This window comes from Olea europaea, chromosome 19 (assembly GCF_002742605.1).
Source record: "Olea europaea var. sylvestris chromosome 19, O_europaea_v1, whole genome shotgun sequence".
NCBI lineage: Eukaryota > Viridiplantae > Streptophyta > Magnoliopsida > Lamiales > Oleaceae > Olea > Olea europaea.
The window spans coordinates 1,123,096-1,140,016 of NC_036255.1; the positions used below are offsets into that span (position 1 = coordinate 1,123,096).

Consider the following 16,921-nt stretch of genomic DNA (forward strand, 5'->3'; position numbering starts at 1 on the left):
CTATTTATCATATTTGTTGGCATTCCCTCCCGATCACCCGGGTTCAACTGATTAGGCAATTTTTGGGTTGAAACAGCTCACTCCGCTAGCCCCCTTCCCCTTCCCTTTTGGAACTTATGCACGCTTCCACGCACTTCTTGAGCCTAAGATTTTCCCCTAACAACTTTCATTCCCCTTGAAGCATCCGTCCATTCCCTATCAAACTTGCATCTTTCTAAATATAAGCCTCACTCGATCATAAGTAGTCTGTCCACTCCAACTAGCCATTCATAGTTATTCATGATGTGTTATTGGCCACTTTCTTTTGTCATGCTCCAATTCTGCTAAAAAATGTAAGGACTCTAAAAACCAGCAATTTTTAGCAAGCTAGCGTGCCCCTAAACTACAAGGCCCCTATTCTAATCTAATTTTGAAAATGGCAAGCAAGCTGTCCTATTGATCGCCGCTCTACCACTGACTTTGTGTCTTCCTTTGAAAGTCTATTATTTCCTGGAAGAGCAAAAAAAAAAAAAAAAGGCCTCATCATCACAAATCCTTCTCTTACACACTTGAAAAAAAATGAAATTACATGTATCAAAGAAAAAAAGTTAGCCTATAAATACAAAAACTAGAAGATAGACCATCAAAGATTGACCTATTTCCTACTTTTTGAGTACCAAAGATTCAACTTACAAGGAATCATTCAAAATTTTTATTAAAACTATTTCGACTGAAAAAAAGGTTCCTATTTATAAATAGATCACATAAAAGAAGAAATAAATCCATTTTTTTTTTCATGAGATGGATTACACTAATTCAAAAAATGAAATAATTATGATATTTGTGCTTCTGTTGCCTGTTAGACCGTAAAGCAGTCCAAGGGGTGAGCAATAGTGGTAGCCATCCCCTCTAGGAGCTCGACCACTTGTAATCACGGAGCCTAGACACATCATTTATCCCCGGGAGGGTGAGATTGACAACAAACAAGGGAAATGTTCCATACAGGTCTTAAGGCTGCTAGGAATAAAGCACTACTCGAACAGGCTTCTCCTAAGGGTAAAACAATAAGCCAACAAGAACTGACTTAACTACTGGTCTTCTCCGAAAGGTAAAGAAAGAGCTCATATCCTATTTAGGTCTTCCTAACTAGAGGAGCTTCTCTAGTCGACATCTCTAGCTAGCTGGCAAAGCATGAATGAAGCGACGGAAGGTATAAGCCACTACGTTAAGCTATTTACTGTTGTTACTAGGCCTACCATGAAAATCAAAACGTGAAGTAGTAGCAACCTAATGCACGTAGTTGATTCTGCTTACTATACTCGCTTCTCGTGGTATAGATCCCGCGTCCAACTTTTTGGGTTTCGGGCGGAGAAAAGTGGATGTGGGGACTCAGGTTTGGGCACAGCGTAACTAAGAGAGCCATTCCATTTAGGACGAGACAAATGGGCCGGCACAAGTGGTTTGGTTCCGAGCTGATTGGTTAGATGACGACTACTTCTTAGATTATTATTATTAGCGTATCCTGGAATGGAATTGGATGGAATAGAAAGAATGCAAAGCACAAACGCTACAGGGTTGATTTTTTTATAGGGGATAAGCTTGTGAAGAAGCAAGCTATCCCCGTCCCAATCGACAGTTACTAGCTTTTCCCATCTCTCCTAAACTTCCCCCGATCTTGAGCCCTAGTTGTATAAGTCAGAAACTCATCCCACGTACGGTTCAAAGGCTGAGCCCCACCCCAGTAATCAGGATGCAGCTTAGGTCAACTAACACAAAGAAGATAAGAAGATACAACTCACTCAACGATTGCCTTTGGGTTCCAAACTCCATATGAGGAAAGAGCGTTGTTGTTTGAGAAGTCTCGATCATTTACATGGACCCACTTTTCATTCTATTTCTGGAAATTTGATGATCTATAAACCAAACGATCATCTCATCTTTGAGCATGATGAATCACTTTGTTCCAACCTGTTGCCAATCAACTTTCCGGCCTCATATAAGAATGGAAAACTAAAGTATTTTCTACATCGGTGGATGAAGAATTGCGAACATAATAATTTCTAGTTGACCATGTTCCCAGAAAAAAAGATACTTTTGAGAAAGGACGAGCACGACTGAAGTGGCTATACATATAAATATATTTATGGATCTATATGCTTCGATTGGAACTGGAAGTTCCAGAACAGGCGGCTGGTATACCACCATAATGAAATTGCCTTTTCTTTTTTCACTCGGATCGAATTTATGTTGACTTCGTTGGGAGGCTTGCGTAGTTTGTTACGTTAGCTCCATAAGGATAAGTTGCGTTGGAATTGATAAAGTTCCGTGGAGTTCATAATTGCATAAAAGAAGCCAAAGTAGTGGTTGCGACGCGTTGAGGCACTTCTTCGACGATCCCCATACAACTTTCTAATAATACATGATATTATACTCCCCCTCAAACTCAAACAAATGAGAGGTCAAGAAGCAAGAGTTTGCCCACCAAGAATTCATGCCGAGCACGAGTGCGAGACTTGGTGAACAAATCTGCAATCTAAAGTCCTTGCTCATTTAAGGCGAATCCAAAGGCTCTGTCTTTCAATCCAATCACTTCTTGCGAATGAAGCGCTCGTTATTTCATTAGAATATATATGAAGGTAAAGCCACTTCGTTTATTATTGGTATGCTTATTAATGACAAGGTTGGTTACAATCTGACTAGAGCCGTTATTGTCATAATGAAAAGGCGTTCTGGTGGTGAGATGAACCCCAAGATCAGATAGAAGCCCGTTTAACCAAACCACTTCACTAGTGGCTGTAGACATAGCTCAATATTCCGCCTTTGCACTGAATTTGAATATAATTGACGAGACGGTCACAAATCTTAGTCGGGGTCAACAAGCGTATGTAAGAAGGAGAACCATCAAACAAACATTTTATCGAAGAAAACATTAAAAAAATTGGAATATTGTAAAAAATGGAATTTCTATTTCAGATGAATATGTGTTGTTCAACTTAGAACAATACCCAAATGAAAGTGAACAAATTGAAAAATTGGAAGATTGTAAAACAATAGAAGACGAGCAGGTGTGTGTTTTGGATTTTACCTTTCTTCTTCCTCTTTTTGGTTTGATTGTGGAGGGAGGAGCTAATCCAGACAAGTGAAGTGATGAGAAAGAACAAAAAAGTAAATATGGATTATTCTAGATGGACAACCCTTGAAATATATACATCTTCATTATTTGATGACCAAATAACTTTTCTGCTGGCCATGTCCATCAAGCACAACCCTTGAAATATATACGTCTTGATTATTTGATGACCAAATAACTTTTTGGGGTTGTTCCTTTCCAAAATTTGCGGATCAATTCATAATTGAATAAAAGATTGTTTGGCACAGATTTTTTTTTTTCATAAAATCTTTTGTTTTTGTATTTTGAAAAATGTGTGATTAAAAAATTGAAAAAACTTATGAATTCTAAAGATTGTATAACTAAAATGATTTTAAAAATTAAAAATTTTTAAAAATTTTTGACGAACAAGCCTCAAGTGAGGTATACTTACCTATTCTGTCATTCATTTAGGAAACTCAAAAAAATAGTTCTATAAGCGATCAACACTCTATTTTACTATAGAATCATGGTATTACTCAAAATTTAGATCCTGATCAACAATTTCTTTCTTTCTTTTCTTTTTTCTTTTGGAAGACTATAAGTTGATCAAATTTCATTTTTAATCACACAAATCATTGGATTCATAATTTTCATTCACTTTTTAACCATATAATTCATGAGATCCACCAGTTTATAATCTCAAAAAACTTCGTCAAACAGGAACTTAATAAATTACTTGCATTGTTAACCCAATAATAAAATTCATTTCCAAATAAATCAAGAATTCATGTATTTAATATGGGTGAGTAAGTAGACATTAAATATGTAATCTTAGTCTTGGATATTCAGAACTAAAACCACGTAGGTAATTAGCAAAATCAAGCTCAACTACCTAGGTTACGTTGTACTGTAAGGACCACATATACTTGAAGAAATAGGATCGATCTTCATTTAGATGTGTTCTTCACATCAATTTCTATAGTTTCATCTTGAACATAATTTTATTATTATGGAATGTTAACCCTAATTGCTAGTAATTTAGAAAGTCAACGGTTTATAAAGAATTTAATTATAGCGAGCTTATTTTTCTTAAGAATGACATTTCTAAATATTGTATGAAAGTTTGACTTGCCATCATATTCACATGCACAGGTATTATAAATGACATATTGCAACCAAGCTAGCGTTACGATAATCAATTGTTCTCTCAATTCTCTGCCTACATCTCCCCTGCTTTGATCAGAATATATAGAGATCACGTGTGACGATATTTTCTACATTACCATATACGTGCATATCAAGATTTTGTTCATTTTACGGGCAATCCAGAATATCCCTTTGTGGGGATTTCAAATATAGGACCCAATGTTGAATATTGGCTGCCGAAAATTCATCATGTAGCCAAGAGCAGTCCAGTATTAGACGTCAAACCAGTAATGTTGGCAGTCAAGTGTCCTGTTATAAATGGGGTCTTTGGTCTGAGCCTAATAAGGACCTTCACTAGATGCTGTGGTTTTAGGGGATTTATATAAACGGTATACTTTGGTTGTACTATTTCAGATTAGTGAATAATAAGTCCAAGTCGAGAAAAACCTTTTAACGTGCATGCAAAGTTGACAGCTCTTAAAGAAACTACTACTGCTGAAACGGGATTTACACTGCAGGTGGAAATTTCCTAGTACATGAAAATAGAAAATTGAAATCCAACGAGAAGACCCACAAAAAAGACAACTAAAAGTTGCTGTTGCTAATAGGAACTACACACCGCCTGAAAGTGCGGGAAAATGTCAACGCGCATATGACTCTAACTCTGATTCCAAGGTTGTCAATTCAATAACTATTAATTAGTAGATTGATCCGCATGTAGTGGTCTCGGCTTGTGGCTCATTTGAGATTTCACATATTTTGATTATTTCCACCTCGAAAAAATGTTCAAGCAAACGTAAAAATGCTCCATTTCAAATTGCAGAACTATTTGGTTGATTCAGAAAGATAGTCTAACCTTAAATATTTGAGAAAACCACATGTAATACTTTCCAATAAAACTCAACCCTAGATAAAACCTTGTTAGATAAGATTAGGTGCATGTTGATAGGCTCGGGAGTTCCTAAGGTTTTATGGGGTGAAGCTGTAATGACAGCTTCATATGTTGTTAATAGAACCCCCTCAAGTGCTCTAGGTGATAAAACACTTGAAGAGTTATGGACAGTACATGTCCCTGATTATTCCCATTTAAGAATCTTTGGTTGTGCTGCCTATTCCCATCAGAGTATAGGGAAACTTGAACCTAGGGTCTAGAAATGTGTTTTCTTGGGATATCCTGATGGGGTTAAAGGTTATAGGCTTTGGAGTAAAGAGATAAAAGGTTTTAGAATCATCACCAGTAGAGATGCTACATTTGATGAGTCAAAAATGCCTTGCTTAGAAAATAAGGAGCCAAAAGGGCTATATGGTGATGAAAATTATGATAATACCAAGCTGCATGTGGAGCTTGGCTTGCCTACTGAACCTGTTGGTGATGAACAGGTGGAGGAAGAAGCTGAAATAGCTTCTGGTCCTCAAGAAAATGAAGAGGATAGTGTTCAAGAAAATCTGGAAAGTCAGCTTGATGAATTGGGATATTACCAATTAGCTAGATATAGGACTAGGAGAGAAGTAAGGGAGCCTGTGAGGTATGGAGATTACCTTTCAATTGTTGTTTTGTCCTATCAAGACTTAGTGTTTAAAGAACCAAAATCTTATGAAGAGGCTATGAGCTGTAAGCAATCTGAGAATTGGCATACGGTTATGATAGATGAGATGGACTCCTTAATAAAAAATGAGACTTGGACATTAGTTCCTAAACCTGCAGGTAAAACCCTTGTTGATTGCAAGTGGATTTTTAGTGTTAAGGAGGGAAATACTGAAAAGATGCCCATAAGATTCAAGGCTAGACTTGTAGCGAAAGGATTTACGCAAAAAGAGGGCATAGATTATAATGAGATATTTTCTCCTGTGATAAAGTACACTATAATTAGAGTTATGCTTGCTCTTGTTGCTCATTATGATCTTGAACTTAAACAAATGGACGTGAAAACTGCCTTCTTGCATGGTGACCTTGATAAAGTGATTTATATGAGACAACCACCTGATTTTATTGATGAATCTAAATCTGATCATGTGTGCTTGTTAAAAAGATCATTATATGGTTTGAAACAATCTTCACGACAATGGTACAAAAGGTTTGATAATTTTGTATCTACTATTGGTTGCATAAAAAGTGAATTTGATCATTGTCTTTATTTTAAAAGAAATGATGAAAATGCTATTGTTGCCTTTATACTTCTTTATGTGCATGATATGTTGCTGATTGGTCAGAATATGCATGTTATTAATCAGATAAAACGGTCTTTAAGTACTGAATTTGAAATGAAAGACCTAGGACATGCAAAGAGAATTTTAGGAATGGAAATTACTAGAAAAAGGCACCATAGGTTACTGCACTTGAAGCAAACAGCATATATTGAAAAAATGTTGACTAAGTTTGCCATGCATAACTCTAAATCTATTTCACTTCGATTGGCCAGCCATTTTAAACTTAGTAAAGAGCAAAGTCCTGTAGATGAATCTGACATTAGACAAATGAAAAATGTACCCTATGCTAATGCAGTAGGGTCTGTCATGTATACTATGGTATGTACTAGGCCTGATGTAGCTCATTCCATTAGCACACTTAGTAGATTTATGGCCAATCCAGGACCAGAACATTGGGTTGCTCTAAAATAACTGTTGAGATATTTGAAAGGATCTTCACATATTGGTTTGATTTTTAGTGCCTGTAATAAAGGTGTTGTACTTAAGGGTTCTGTGGATTCAGATTTTGTCGGAGACAGAGACAATAGGAAATCTACTATTGCTTATATGTTTACTTTGTGTAACACATGTATTAGTTGGAAATCTCAACTACAACCTATTGTTGCTTTATCTACAACTGAAGCTGAGTATGTTGCTGCAACTGAAGCAATAAAAAAAGCCTTATAGCTTAAGGGCTTGTTATCTGAAATAAATGAATTAAGTAACCCTGTTGTTTTATATTCAGACAGTCAAAGTGCAATTCACTTATGTAAAAACCTAATTTTTCATGAAAGAATCAAACATATTGATGTTAAGTTGCATTTTATTAGAGATGTTATTTCTAAAGAACTTATTTTATTTGAGAAAATTGCAACGCAGTTTAATCCAGTTGATGTGGGGACTAAGGTAATACCTTTAACCAAGTTTAAGTCTTGTTTACAAACTTTGAACATTGATGCTGGTTAAATTGTACAGATGATGTTCTTGATGCTTGTTGGAAGTACATGGAAGTTGTTTTTTGGGGAATGAGATATAAATTGTATTTTACATTTATTAAGCTATTTGTATGACCACTGGCATCAAGATGGAGATCTATTGGGTTGTGATGCCAATGATCAGTCCAACAATAGGCAATGATGATAAAATCCAGGCCCAATAGATAAAGAGCAGATTGATCCACTCTTTGATACTTAACCGAGCCCAATAACCCGTCCATTCTCATAGTTGCTCTAGGACCATTGGATCGACCCATTAATATGATGGCTGATGTTTTCTACTATAAATATATCCTTTTCGCTTGACCTAGGGTTGGAAGTCGTCATTTTTTCTTTTTCTCTCTTCTGTGAGCCGTATTTCTGGAACCTTCAAAAGGGTTTTTTGGTTTTGTTCATCTTCGACCTCTCTGTGTGAGATTCTGAAGAATCATCTCTGTGATATTCATTCCTTGGGTGATTCTTCGGTGTGAGTGATCTGTGTCGAAGTGGTTTGTCTATTTTGTGTCCCATTGAAGTAACTTTGAAGCTTTGGGACGGTGAGGGCTCACGGTTGAGATTTTGGTGTCTCGGTGATGTTATAAATGGAGTCTTTGGTCTGAACCTAATAAGGACCTTCACTAGATGCTGTGGTTTTAGGGGATTTACGTAAACGGTATACTTTGGTTGTACTATTTCAGATTAGTGAATAATATGTCCAAGTTGAGAAAAACCTTTTTAACGTGCATGCAAAGTTGATAGCTCTTAAAGAAACTACTACTGCTGAAATGGGATTTACGCTGCAGGTGGAAATTTCCCAGTACATGAAAATAGAAAACTGAAATCCAACAAGAAGACCCACAAAAAAGACAACTAAAAGTTTCTGTTGCTGATAGGAACTACACACCGCCTAAAAGTGCGGGAAAATGTCGACGCGCATATGACTTTGACTCTGATTCCAAGGTTATCAATGGCCATTTGAAATTCAATAACTATTAATTTGAGATTTCACATATTTTGATTATTTCCACCTCGGAAAAATGTTCAAGCAAACGTAAAAATGCTCCATTTCAATTTGCAGAACTATTTGGTTGATTCAGAAAGATAGTCTAACCTTAAATATTTGCTAAAACCACATGTAATACTTTCCAATAAAACTCAACCCAAGATAAAAATCCATATTAGAACTCAAACTGTTCACAAAGCAATTTTTATGCTTGCTAGAGATAAAAAATTGGGTGCTCTGGCAAACATGGTATAGAACGATAAAATGCATCAATGATGTGATCCTATTTTGCATGAGGTAGGCTACTTGTCCAGAATAGGCCAAGAGAAGGCAAGGAAACACAACTACTGTGAAAGCGAGCTGTACAGCCGAAACAGGAAAGTGGGCAAGATCAGCAAAAAGTGCTTCTATCCCTCTTTTTGAAGTATCGATATATTTAAACGGGTGAAAGGCTTTCAGAACAGAACTATCAATCTATCATATTTGTGTATGTTGAATATGCCAATACCTCCAAGTAAGAGAAACCAAAGCAGCACAAGTGGAGCAAACAGCCAACCAACTTTATCCGTACCAGTGTTGCATGCTAAATAAACCTACTAATATGACTACAGCAACAAGTACAACAACATCTGCAGCAAATGAAACAAACTTAGTCTTGCAGTGAAAGATCACAAACAATTAGAACGGTGACTATTCCAGAAAGAAATATAGGCATTATTAATTATAGGAGTAGATAAGTCCCATTACTCATCTCCCGATGGTCCACCTTAATCCCACCAGAAGCTGAAAGAACTGAGGAAAAATTTTGGGTAAAATTGCATAACAATGAATAAGCACGATTGAAACATCAGAATACTACAATATCACATTCACTAGGAAACAGGGAAACAAAAATAAGTAAGCCCGAAAAATTACTCCAATTCTACATCACTTGATTTCCAAAGTAAAAGGTTGTAATGAATTTGATTTTGAATGCATGGATTACTTAAGCCATAGGTGAGCAACAGAACTGCGTAAATTATGCATCATTCTATTCACACTACTACTACTACTTTGTGATCCTAACTGTGGGCTCTAAGATCAGGCATCAGCTTGTGCCCAGTCACATATGCATTTATTACAATGAAATATTTACAAAGCTTCCAATTAAAATATTAATGTGGCATGACTCAAAACTTCCTCTTGCGAAATTTATTTTTATGTCAATAAGCAAGTAACGAACATTCTAAATCCCGGTTGCCAGAGGGTGGCAGCAAATTACCATATGAACATCCCTCCTTTTGCAATCATATCAAGAACTATACAAATATGCTCATTATAACCTATTCTGAACATCCAGCGTTACGAGAACAACTAAATTGATGGTGGTTGATAACCTACAGTCAAAATTCCAATTGCTAAAAAAGACTATCATATTGTGCTAAAGAACCCATAAAATTTCAGACATGTTGGCTGTTGGGAAAAACGAGTGATTTGTGCGCAGATTGATTATTAATTAACATAATAAAATAACAAATACAATTTAACAATAATATAACAAAAAAATAGATTAGATTTAAAAAGCAAACTTTGAGAGTCACGTGAAGACACTGTCCTAAAATCCCTCCCCTTCGTGCAGGTACTTTCTGCACTACACGGTTCTAAGATAAAACCCATGTAATTCACAGTTAAGATAAAACCCATGCAGGTACTTTGTGTAATAGGTGTATGTATCTTTCACTTGAACCTCACTTAGTAATAACAATTTTCATTTAAGGGAGCTAAAACGGACTAAACCTTGAATTAGGCTTATTTGGTCAAATTTCAATTGTCCTACACATAGTATGGATTTAGGCTCTAGTTCATAACGGATATCGCTTTTAATGGTAATGCGCTCTAATCTTGATTCACTACTAGAAAAGGTAGCAACAAAGACGGAATTTTAGCGACGATCATCTTCTGTTGCTACTACCAACGGATTGACAATAGTTTAGTAACGAGTTATCATTTTATTATTTTAAAAAATTACATATTAATTTACCAATGGAAGTATTTCGTCGATACAATATCCGTTGCTAATCCGTAGGCAAAAATTTAAAAATAATAAATAATAAATTAAATAATTTAGCTACAGAATTTCTTAACGGATGATTTCGTTGGAAAAAATATTAAAATCAATAAAATCGTATACCTACGAAAAATTCTATTGGTAAATATTGGAAGTAAAATTTTAAAAGTATTATATAGTTACCAACGAAAAAATTCCTTTGGAAAACTAAAAACTTTTTAATTTCCACCAAAAATTTGACTGGCCTCTAAAATTATCATTTCCCTCCATTTAATTCCAACTCAAATGTTTCATTTCCTCCCAAAATAAACTACCGCCCTCCCTCTATTTCATTTCCTAACTCCTGTCTTTTGGGATTTTTGAGTTACCAAAAATGGATCCCAATAACTCCAATCTCTAGCCACCATGGCAGCCCGATCTTCATACCAACTTGAAGCCCACACTTCCCTCTTCACCATCCACCCAATCACTGGCCTTAACTCCGGTAGAAATCGAGTGAAAATCGCCCAAAAACAGCCTGCCAGCTCACTTAAAAATGGCCGGTATCTCCACTTCCGGCGACACCCAGACTATGCCCATCATCCAGGTTGATCAAGCACCTAATTCCACTCCTAATGTTGTATTTATAACATCAAACAAAGCTGAAAATCCAAATCCATAGCAAATTTCGTCTACAGCAAAACTGGACAGTTCAAACCCAAATTCCGGCGCCGACGATGCAAACCAATTTGGCGGACCACCTCCCCTACCACCGCCTCATCATGAGGAAGCTTTTGCACATATGGGTCATAGCAATTTGGACTCAATACGGACGAACAGGTTGGGACAGTTCATTTTGAGAAAGCATTTTATTTATATTTTTCAAGGTGATTTTTTTGTGCTTAGTGGATGATAATTTCAAGACAATATACAATAAAAATTCATCTGGAGTTTAGTCCCCCCCCCCTGATTATGGATTTCCACGTTTAATGGATAGATTTCAATTTCCTGTTGTGATCTAAGGATAATTTGATTTAGTTCACAGACGACACATGCACGATGCACACTCTTTCCTCCCAACACACATATATCTTCTGGAAATTCTTGGTTCTTGAATCTGAATTGAAAGCTCTGGCTAAATGGAAACAGGAAAATTACAAGGCAAAATATGGGACAGCAACAATGAATGTTTGCATATGGAAAATGGACAGATGTGCCTCGTGACAACTGCACTTGAGAAAAAATGGATGAACCTGTCATTTATTTTGTATCTTTTTGGATAAAGATTAATGGATGAAGTTTCTTTAAGCGTTTTTACTTCTTCTTTGCCAAGTGAATTCATTGTATGGGATTCTAGTTTAGTAATCCATTTTATGTGATTCACTAATCACCATGATGCCTTTATGCACCTTTTTTAGGCTTATTATTGGTTTTGGTTGATATTTTGCTATAGAAATGAGCCAATCTTGTGCATGATAACTTTTTTTATTTGGTCTTGTATATGATGCGTGAATGCACCCTTCAACATATGATCTTTTACCCTTAACTATTTAAATTTTCAAGAATATTAATGAAGATTATTCTTGGATAATTGCTCTGGTTTATAATTTATGTATTTGTAAATTGTGACAGATGTTTATAGACTCCCTGTGTTTTGGGAAATTTTCCTAGGATGTGATGTGCATTATGATATATTAAATTATTGTTTTGTGTTTTAAATTTTTGTTGGCCCATGTAATTCTATTCCATTGATCAAGCATTTGACATGCTTTAATATATACTACTATCCAATTCACCTTCTAAAACAATACTACTTTCAAGGTGATTGACGCAATATTAGAGAATAATATTTTTTTATAGGAACTGACCCACCGATTGAACCACCAGGTCACCGGTTAAACCACTGACCCGTTGACCCACTACATTGTTCCGGTCAACATCCAGGTCAGGTCTGACAATTATGTTAACAAGGACCAATGAATCTATATCAAATCTAGTTTTTTAAGATATTCGTAGATGAATGGGTTGCTCACTTCTTAGATGATCTTGATTATTGGATATCAACTTTTAATTTGAACTTTAATGTATGAATTTTTTAAGTAAATAATTATTAAAATAAATCATTTTTTTAACATTTTAATTCAGATTATCGATGGAAATAGTGACGAAAATTCTTGATAATCATAAATGGACATAATCCGTAGCTAATTTGCGGTGAGATTTTGTCGCTAATTAGCGATAAAAATAGCCGTAGTTAAACATCGACTGTCGTTTCCTTTTATAAATTACCGACGACATGATTAATTCATCACTAAATTAGAGGTGGGCATATTGTCGATGGATTTCCTCCCGACCGATCAAATTCGTTTGTGAAAGTCGTCAGCGACGGAATTTAAGGCATTTGCGACAAAAATTTTCATCTCTGAAGCCACATTTTTTTTGTAGTGATTCTAGTAAGAGTCTCTAGGGAATAACTCAATCTCATAGCTACGGCCTCATGATAATCTTTACATAGGTGAGCCCTCTAAGGGTGCTTGTAACCTAAACCTCACGATAATTCTCGCATCGGTACTCATTTAGGGTTAAACATTTCTTAACATCACATTTTATTATTAGCACTATCACCATAGGGATGAACACAGTTAAAATAGTGCTATTACAAGTCATGCAGTACGAGTTATTTTTACCACAATGAACCTTCTTCATAGAATCTTCAATCACAAAGGTTGGGTTACTCCAAGAGGGAGCTACCTAATGGGCTCAAACTCATTCCCTCAATGATTTATGTATGTCCATATTCGACTACAATTTATTTATGTCCCTCTTAGACAATAATTTGGTACCATCAATTTGCAAAGTTTTTATTCTCTGCTTGCATATCTGCACATGTGCAAAATCATTTAACTTTTCAAAATGTTAATAACATATATTTAATTATATTAAGATAAACATATGAAATTTTGAAATTGATTTCTAGTAACACATTTAAACATATGCATCCATTGAGCTCTTGCATTTCAACTGCACATCTACAATTTAGTTTTTTTTAACACTTTTCAAAAATCAGTTTGTCAATTAAGAACAATAAAATATGAAGTGAAATTTTTAATACCCCCCACATTTCAAAGATATACTTTAATTGAGTAAATATATGTCTTACTATTTATCTCTTCCTATAGGATCCAACATTGTTAGAAGATGGTTGATGCAAATGTTTATCAACCTCACACTTTCATGATTTTCATACATCAAATATTCCATAAAAGAAATATTGTTGCGATTAAACACAATCGCGTGAAATTCTAGCAAATATAGAATATAGCTCGAATTTATCGTTTCACACGCATTCATTTTAATAACTTAAAATTATGAGGGCTCATATAAAATTATAAATAATTAAATGCCAAATTTATTATTTTAATTATTAATATTTAAAACTTTCGAGACTTAAATCAAATTGATCTTGCTACATGGTAGTATTATTATATGTTATTCTAACATGAAAATATAAGTTACATGTCTAAATTGAATAATAATAATAAAATCACTATTATTAGTAGGAGTTATATTGAAACCTCTTTTAAAATATCAATTAAGCACATTATTGAAGGTTAAATCTTTTAACCGTTTTTCCAAAATAAAATCATAGAATCTCCATGTAATCTAACCCAAGCAATTCACATGTATAATGACAAAATACTAGTTTTGGTTATAGTATACAATGATAATATCTCGCTGTATATTTAGACAAGAATTTGTCTTACTTCTACCATCTAATTATCCGCATTAAAAATTGGAGACAATGCCAAAAAAGGCTAGAAGAATGCCATATTAAAGTCGTTAGACCGATTTAGTCTATGAGCTAGAGAATTGATTGTGGGATGCAAAAATTTAACATTCCTAATTACAAGTCACCTTGACGATTGCATCAAGAAATTTTTCAAAGATTCAAAACTGATTGTACACTAACATAATTCAAACCATAGAGAAAGCTGCAAAAAAAGAAAATTGTGGCCAAAGAAAATATGAAAGAAGCACCAAGATTAATGTCCCACAATGGATGTTGCTAACTCATTTAATTAGACCACTTCCGCACTTTAAGTTACACTTAGTTTTATCTTTTTTAAAACATTTGGACTTGTAAAGTGCATAAATAATCAATCCCATATGAAATGACTTATAGCTAAAGGATAAAACATGCTCATATTTTAGCAGAAGTTGGCACAAATGGCTTCCAAATATTTGCTTCTGCATAATCAAATTATTACCCGAATATGTTACTTTTAAATAAAGGTTCATATGCAAATATGCAATTCAAACAACATATTAGCAAGCTCATTAATTTTATCATTCCAATATGGACAATAACATACAACTTAGACTTTGAAAATAGGAGGAGTTTTTGAATTAAAAGAACTCCAAAAGAATTCTTTTTTAAATGAACAGCATTCAGTTAACTACCGAAAAGAAAAAAGGTTGTTGATATGTTGATTTTGTGAAACCATTGGCAAAAAGAGAGGGCAACCACCCTTACGCAATATCCTATCTTTCTGTTGCCTCAGTCTTGAGTTTGGGATTTTTTTCGTTTTCTGAAGACTTAGAGCATGTTTGGGAAAGCTTATAGGGTTAGCTTATAAATGTTAGGCTCAGATCTGAAAAAACAAGCAAAGAGAGTGAGACACTGCCATGGCTGCAAAAGCCCAGCTGCATATGCGAACGAAAGAGAGAACGTGATCAATCCCCCCCACCAAGGTTAGCTCCGCCAAGATACGAGTTCCATTTCTCTATGTTCGACCCAACTCTCACAGCTTAGATTAGCATCAGCAAAAATTTCCGGAATGAAACTTTATTTAAAATTCAGTGACCACTGATGAAATTCACTCTTTTCTCCGATTATATATGCACAAACAGTAACGAACAGATACATAAGCATAAAAAGGGCTGTTGATTTTTATGTGAACAGTGAAATCATTGGCAAAAAGAAGAAATCCCTAGTTGCTGCTTAACAAAGACCCCAATTTGTGCTAATGTGTGCCCCTTTTTATACAAATAAAATCTAAGGAGATAGAATATGAGAATCTTAGATCGAGGTTGTGTCGAAATTAAATCATTCACAACAATCAATCGAGTGCAAAGAGCCCTTTTATACACAAATAAACACGATACTATCTCCCAAGGTTGGTGATGACGAAGTTGAGTAGATTCACTGCAACACAAGATAAATTGGTGGTAAGGGGATGATGAAAACGTCTCCTTTTTCCGCTTTTCTTCACATTACATTGTTGCCCATTTTTAGTGGAATAGCAAGGAAGAAAACCATTAAGCCGCTAGTCCCCTCTATAGCTCTATGCACTTGTGGCTAAAAACCAACAAGATTCGGCTTTCAGTTGAAACATACATGGCTTATGAGCAAAGCCCACAAAATAGGCTTCTGTCCCATGGGGCTTTAATTTCTACTCACAGTTATATTCATTGTTTCCTCCCTTCTTTAACACATTGAAAATTGAGAGGGTGTTTGGGAGATATTTTTATGTAAAAATATATTTTGAATAGTAAATTGATAGGAAATGTGTGATTGAAAAATAAGGAAAAATTTTTTATTTACATGTAATATTATTTTAATAAAGAATGTGTGATTGAAAAGAAGAAAGAGAAAAATACATTTTGAAAAAAAATGGGTACCAAACGGTACCAAATGTGGTTTAAAATGTGTATTACTAAAACCCTTAATTTGTCATTTATTCTACCAATTATCAGAAATATAAAAAATACTTGACAAGAATGAACATCATTCAATGATAAAAGGGATTTTTTTTCAAAGAATCTTTAAATGTATTTTCAAATCTTTGGTTACATTTTTTATTTTTATTTTTTTTTATGGTTCCCATTACACAAAACAAGAAAAATCAATAAATAAATAAAAATCAATTATTCATAGATAAGGAACATAATATTGAGCTTAATAAAACTAGAGGCTCAAATCTATAAAATATCGGGCAACAAGATTGCGTACCCACCATGGCTGCAAACAGTTGCGAAACCTGCCCTCTGTATCTGTCGTTCACTTATTAAACCAAAATTCAAAGTAGCAATGCATCAAACACTATCTCTTCTTCACAAATCACTCCAACACAACTTTAGATTGTTAGGGAAAATGAGTAATTTGTGTATAGATTGATTATCAATTAACATAATAAAATAACAAATACAATTTAACAATAATATAACAAAAAATAGATACAAGATTTAGAAAACAAGTCTTGAGAGTCACGTCGAAAACACTGTTCCTAATATCTGTTGCCTCCCTTTTGTGCGGGTAATTTCGGTACAATACAACTCCAAGATAAAACTCTGTAGCTCATAGTCAGTTCTTCTTCTATGGGCACGACCATAGGAAAATAAGTAAACGAACATTTTATCGAGTTGTCAAAATTATAAGAATATAGCATGAATTGTATAAAATATTTATCTTTCAAGTTGTGTATAGCACAATGAAAACAATCCCCTTCTATAGG

General features: G+C 34.7%; 1 long non-coding RNA gene across 1 annotated transcript; it reads left to right on the forward strand.

The window, feature by feature from the left end:
- The first annotated feature begins 10,724 nt into the window (after positions 1–10,724).
- Positions 10,725–11,796, forward strand: LOC111368383. The gene is made up of 2 exons (XR_002697974.1): positions 10,725–11,246; positions 11,556–11,796. It is a non-coding gene; the product is annotated as an uncharacterized LOC111368383 (long non-coding RNA).
- Positions 11,797–16,921: the final 5,125 nt, after the last annotated feature.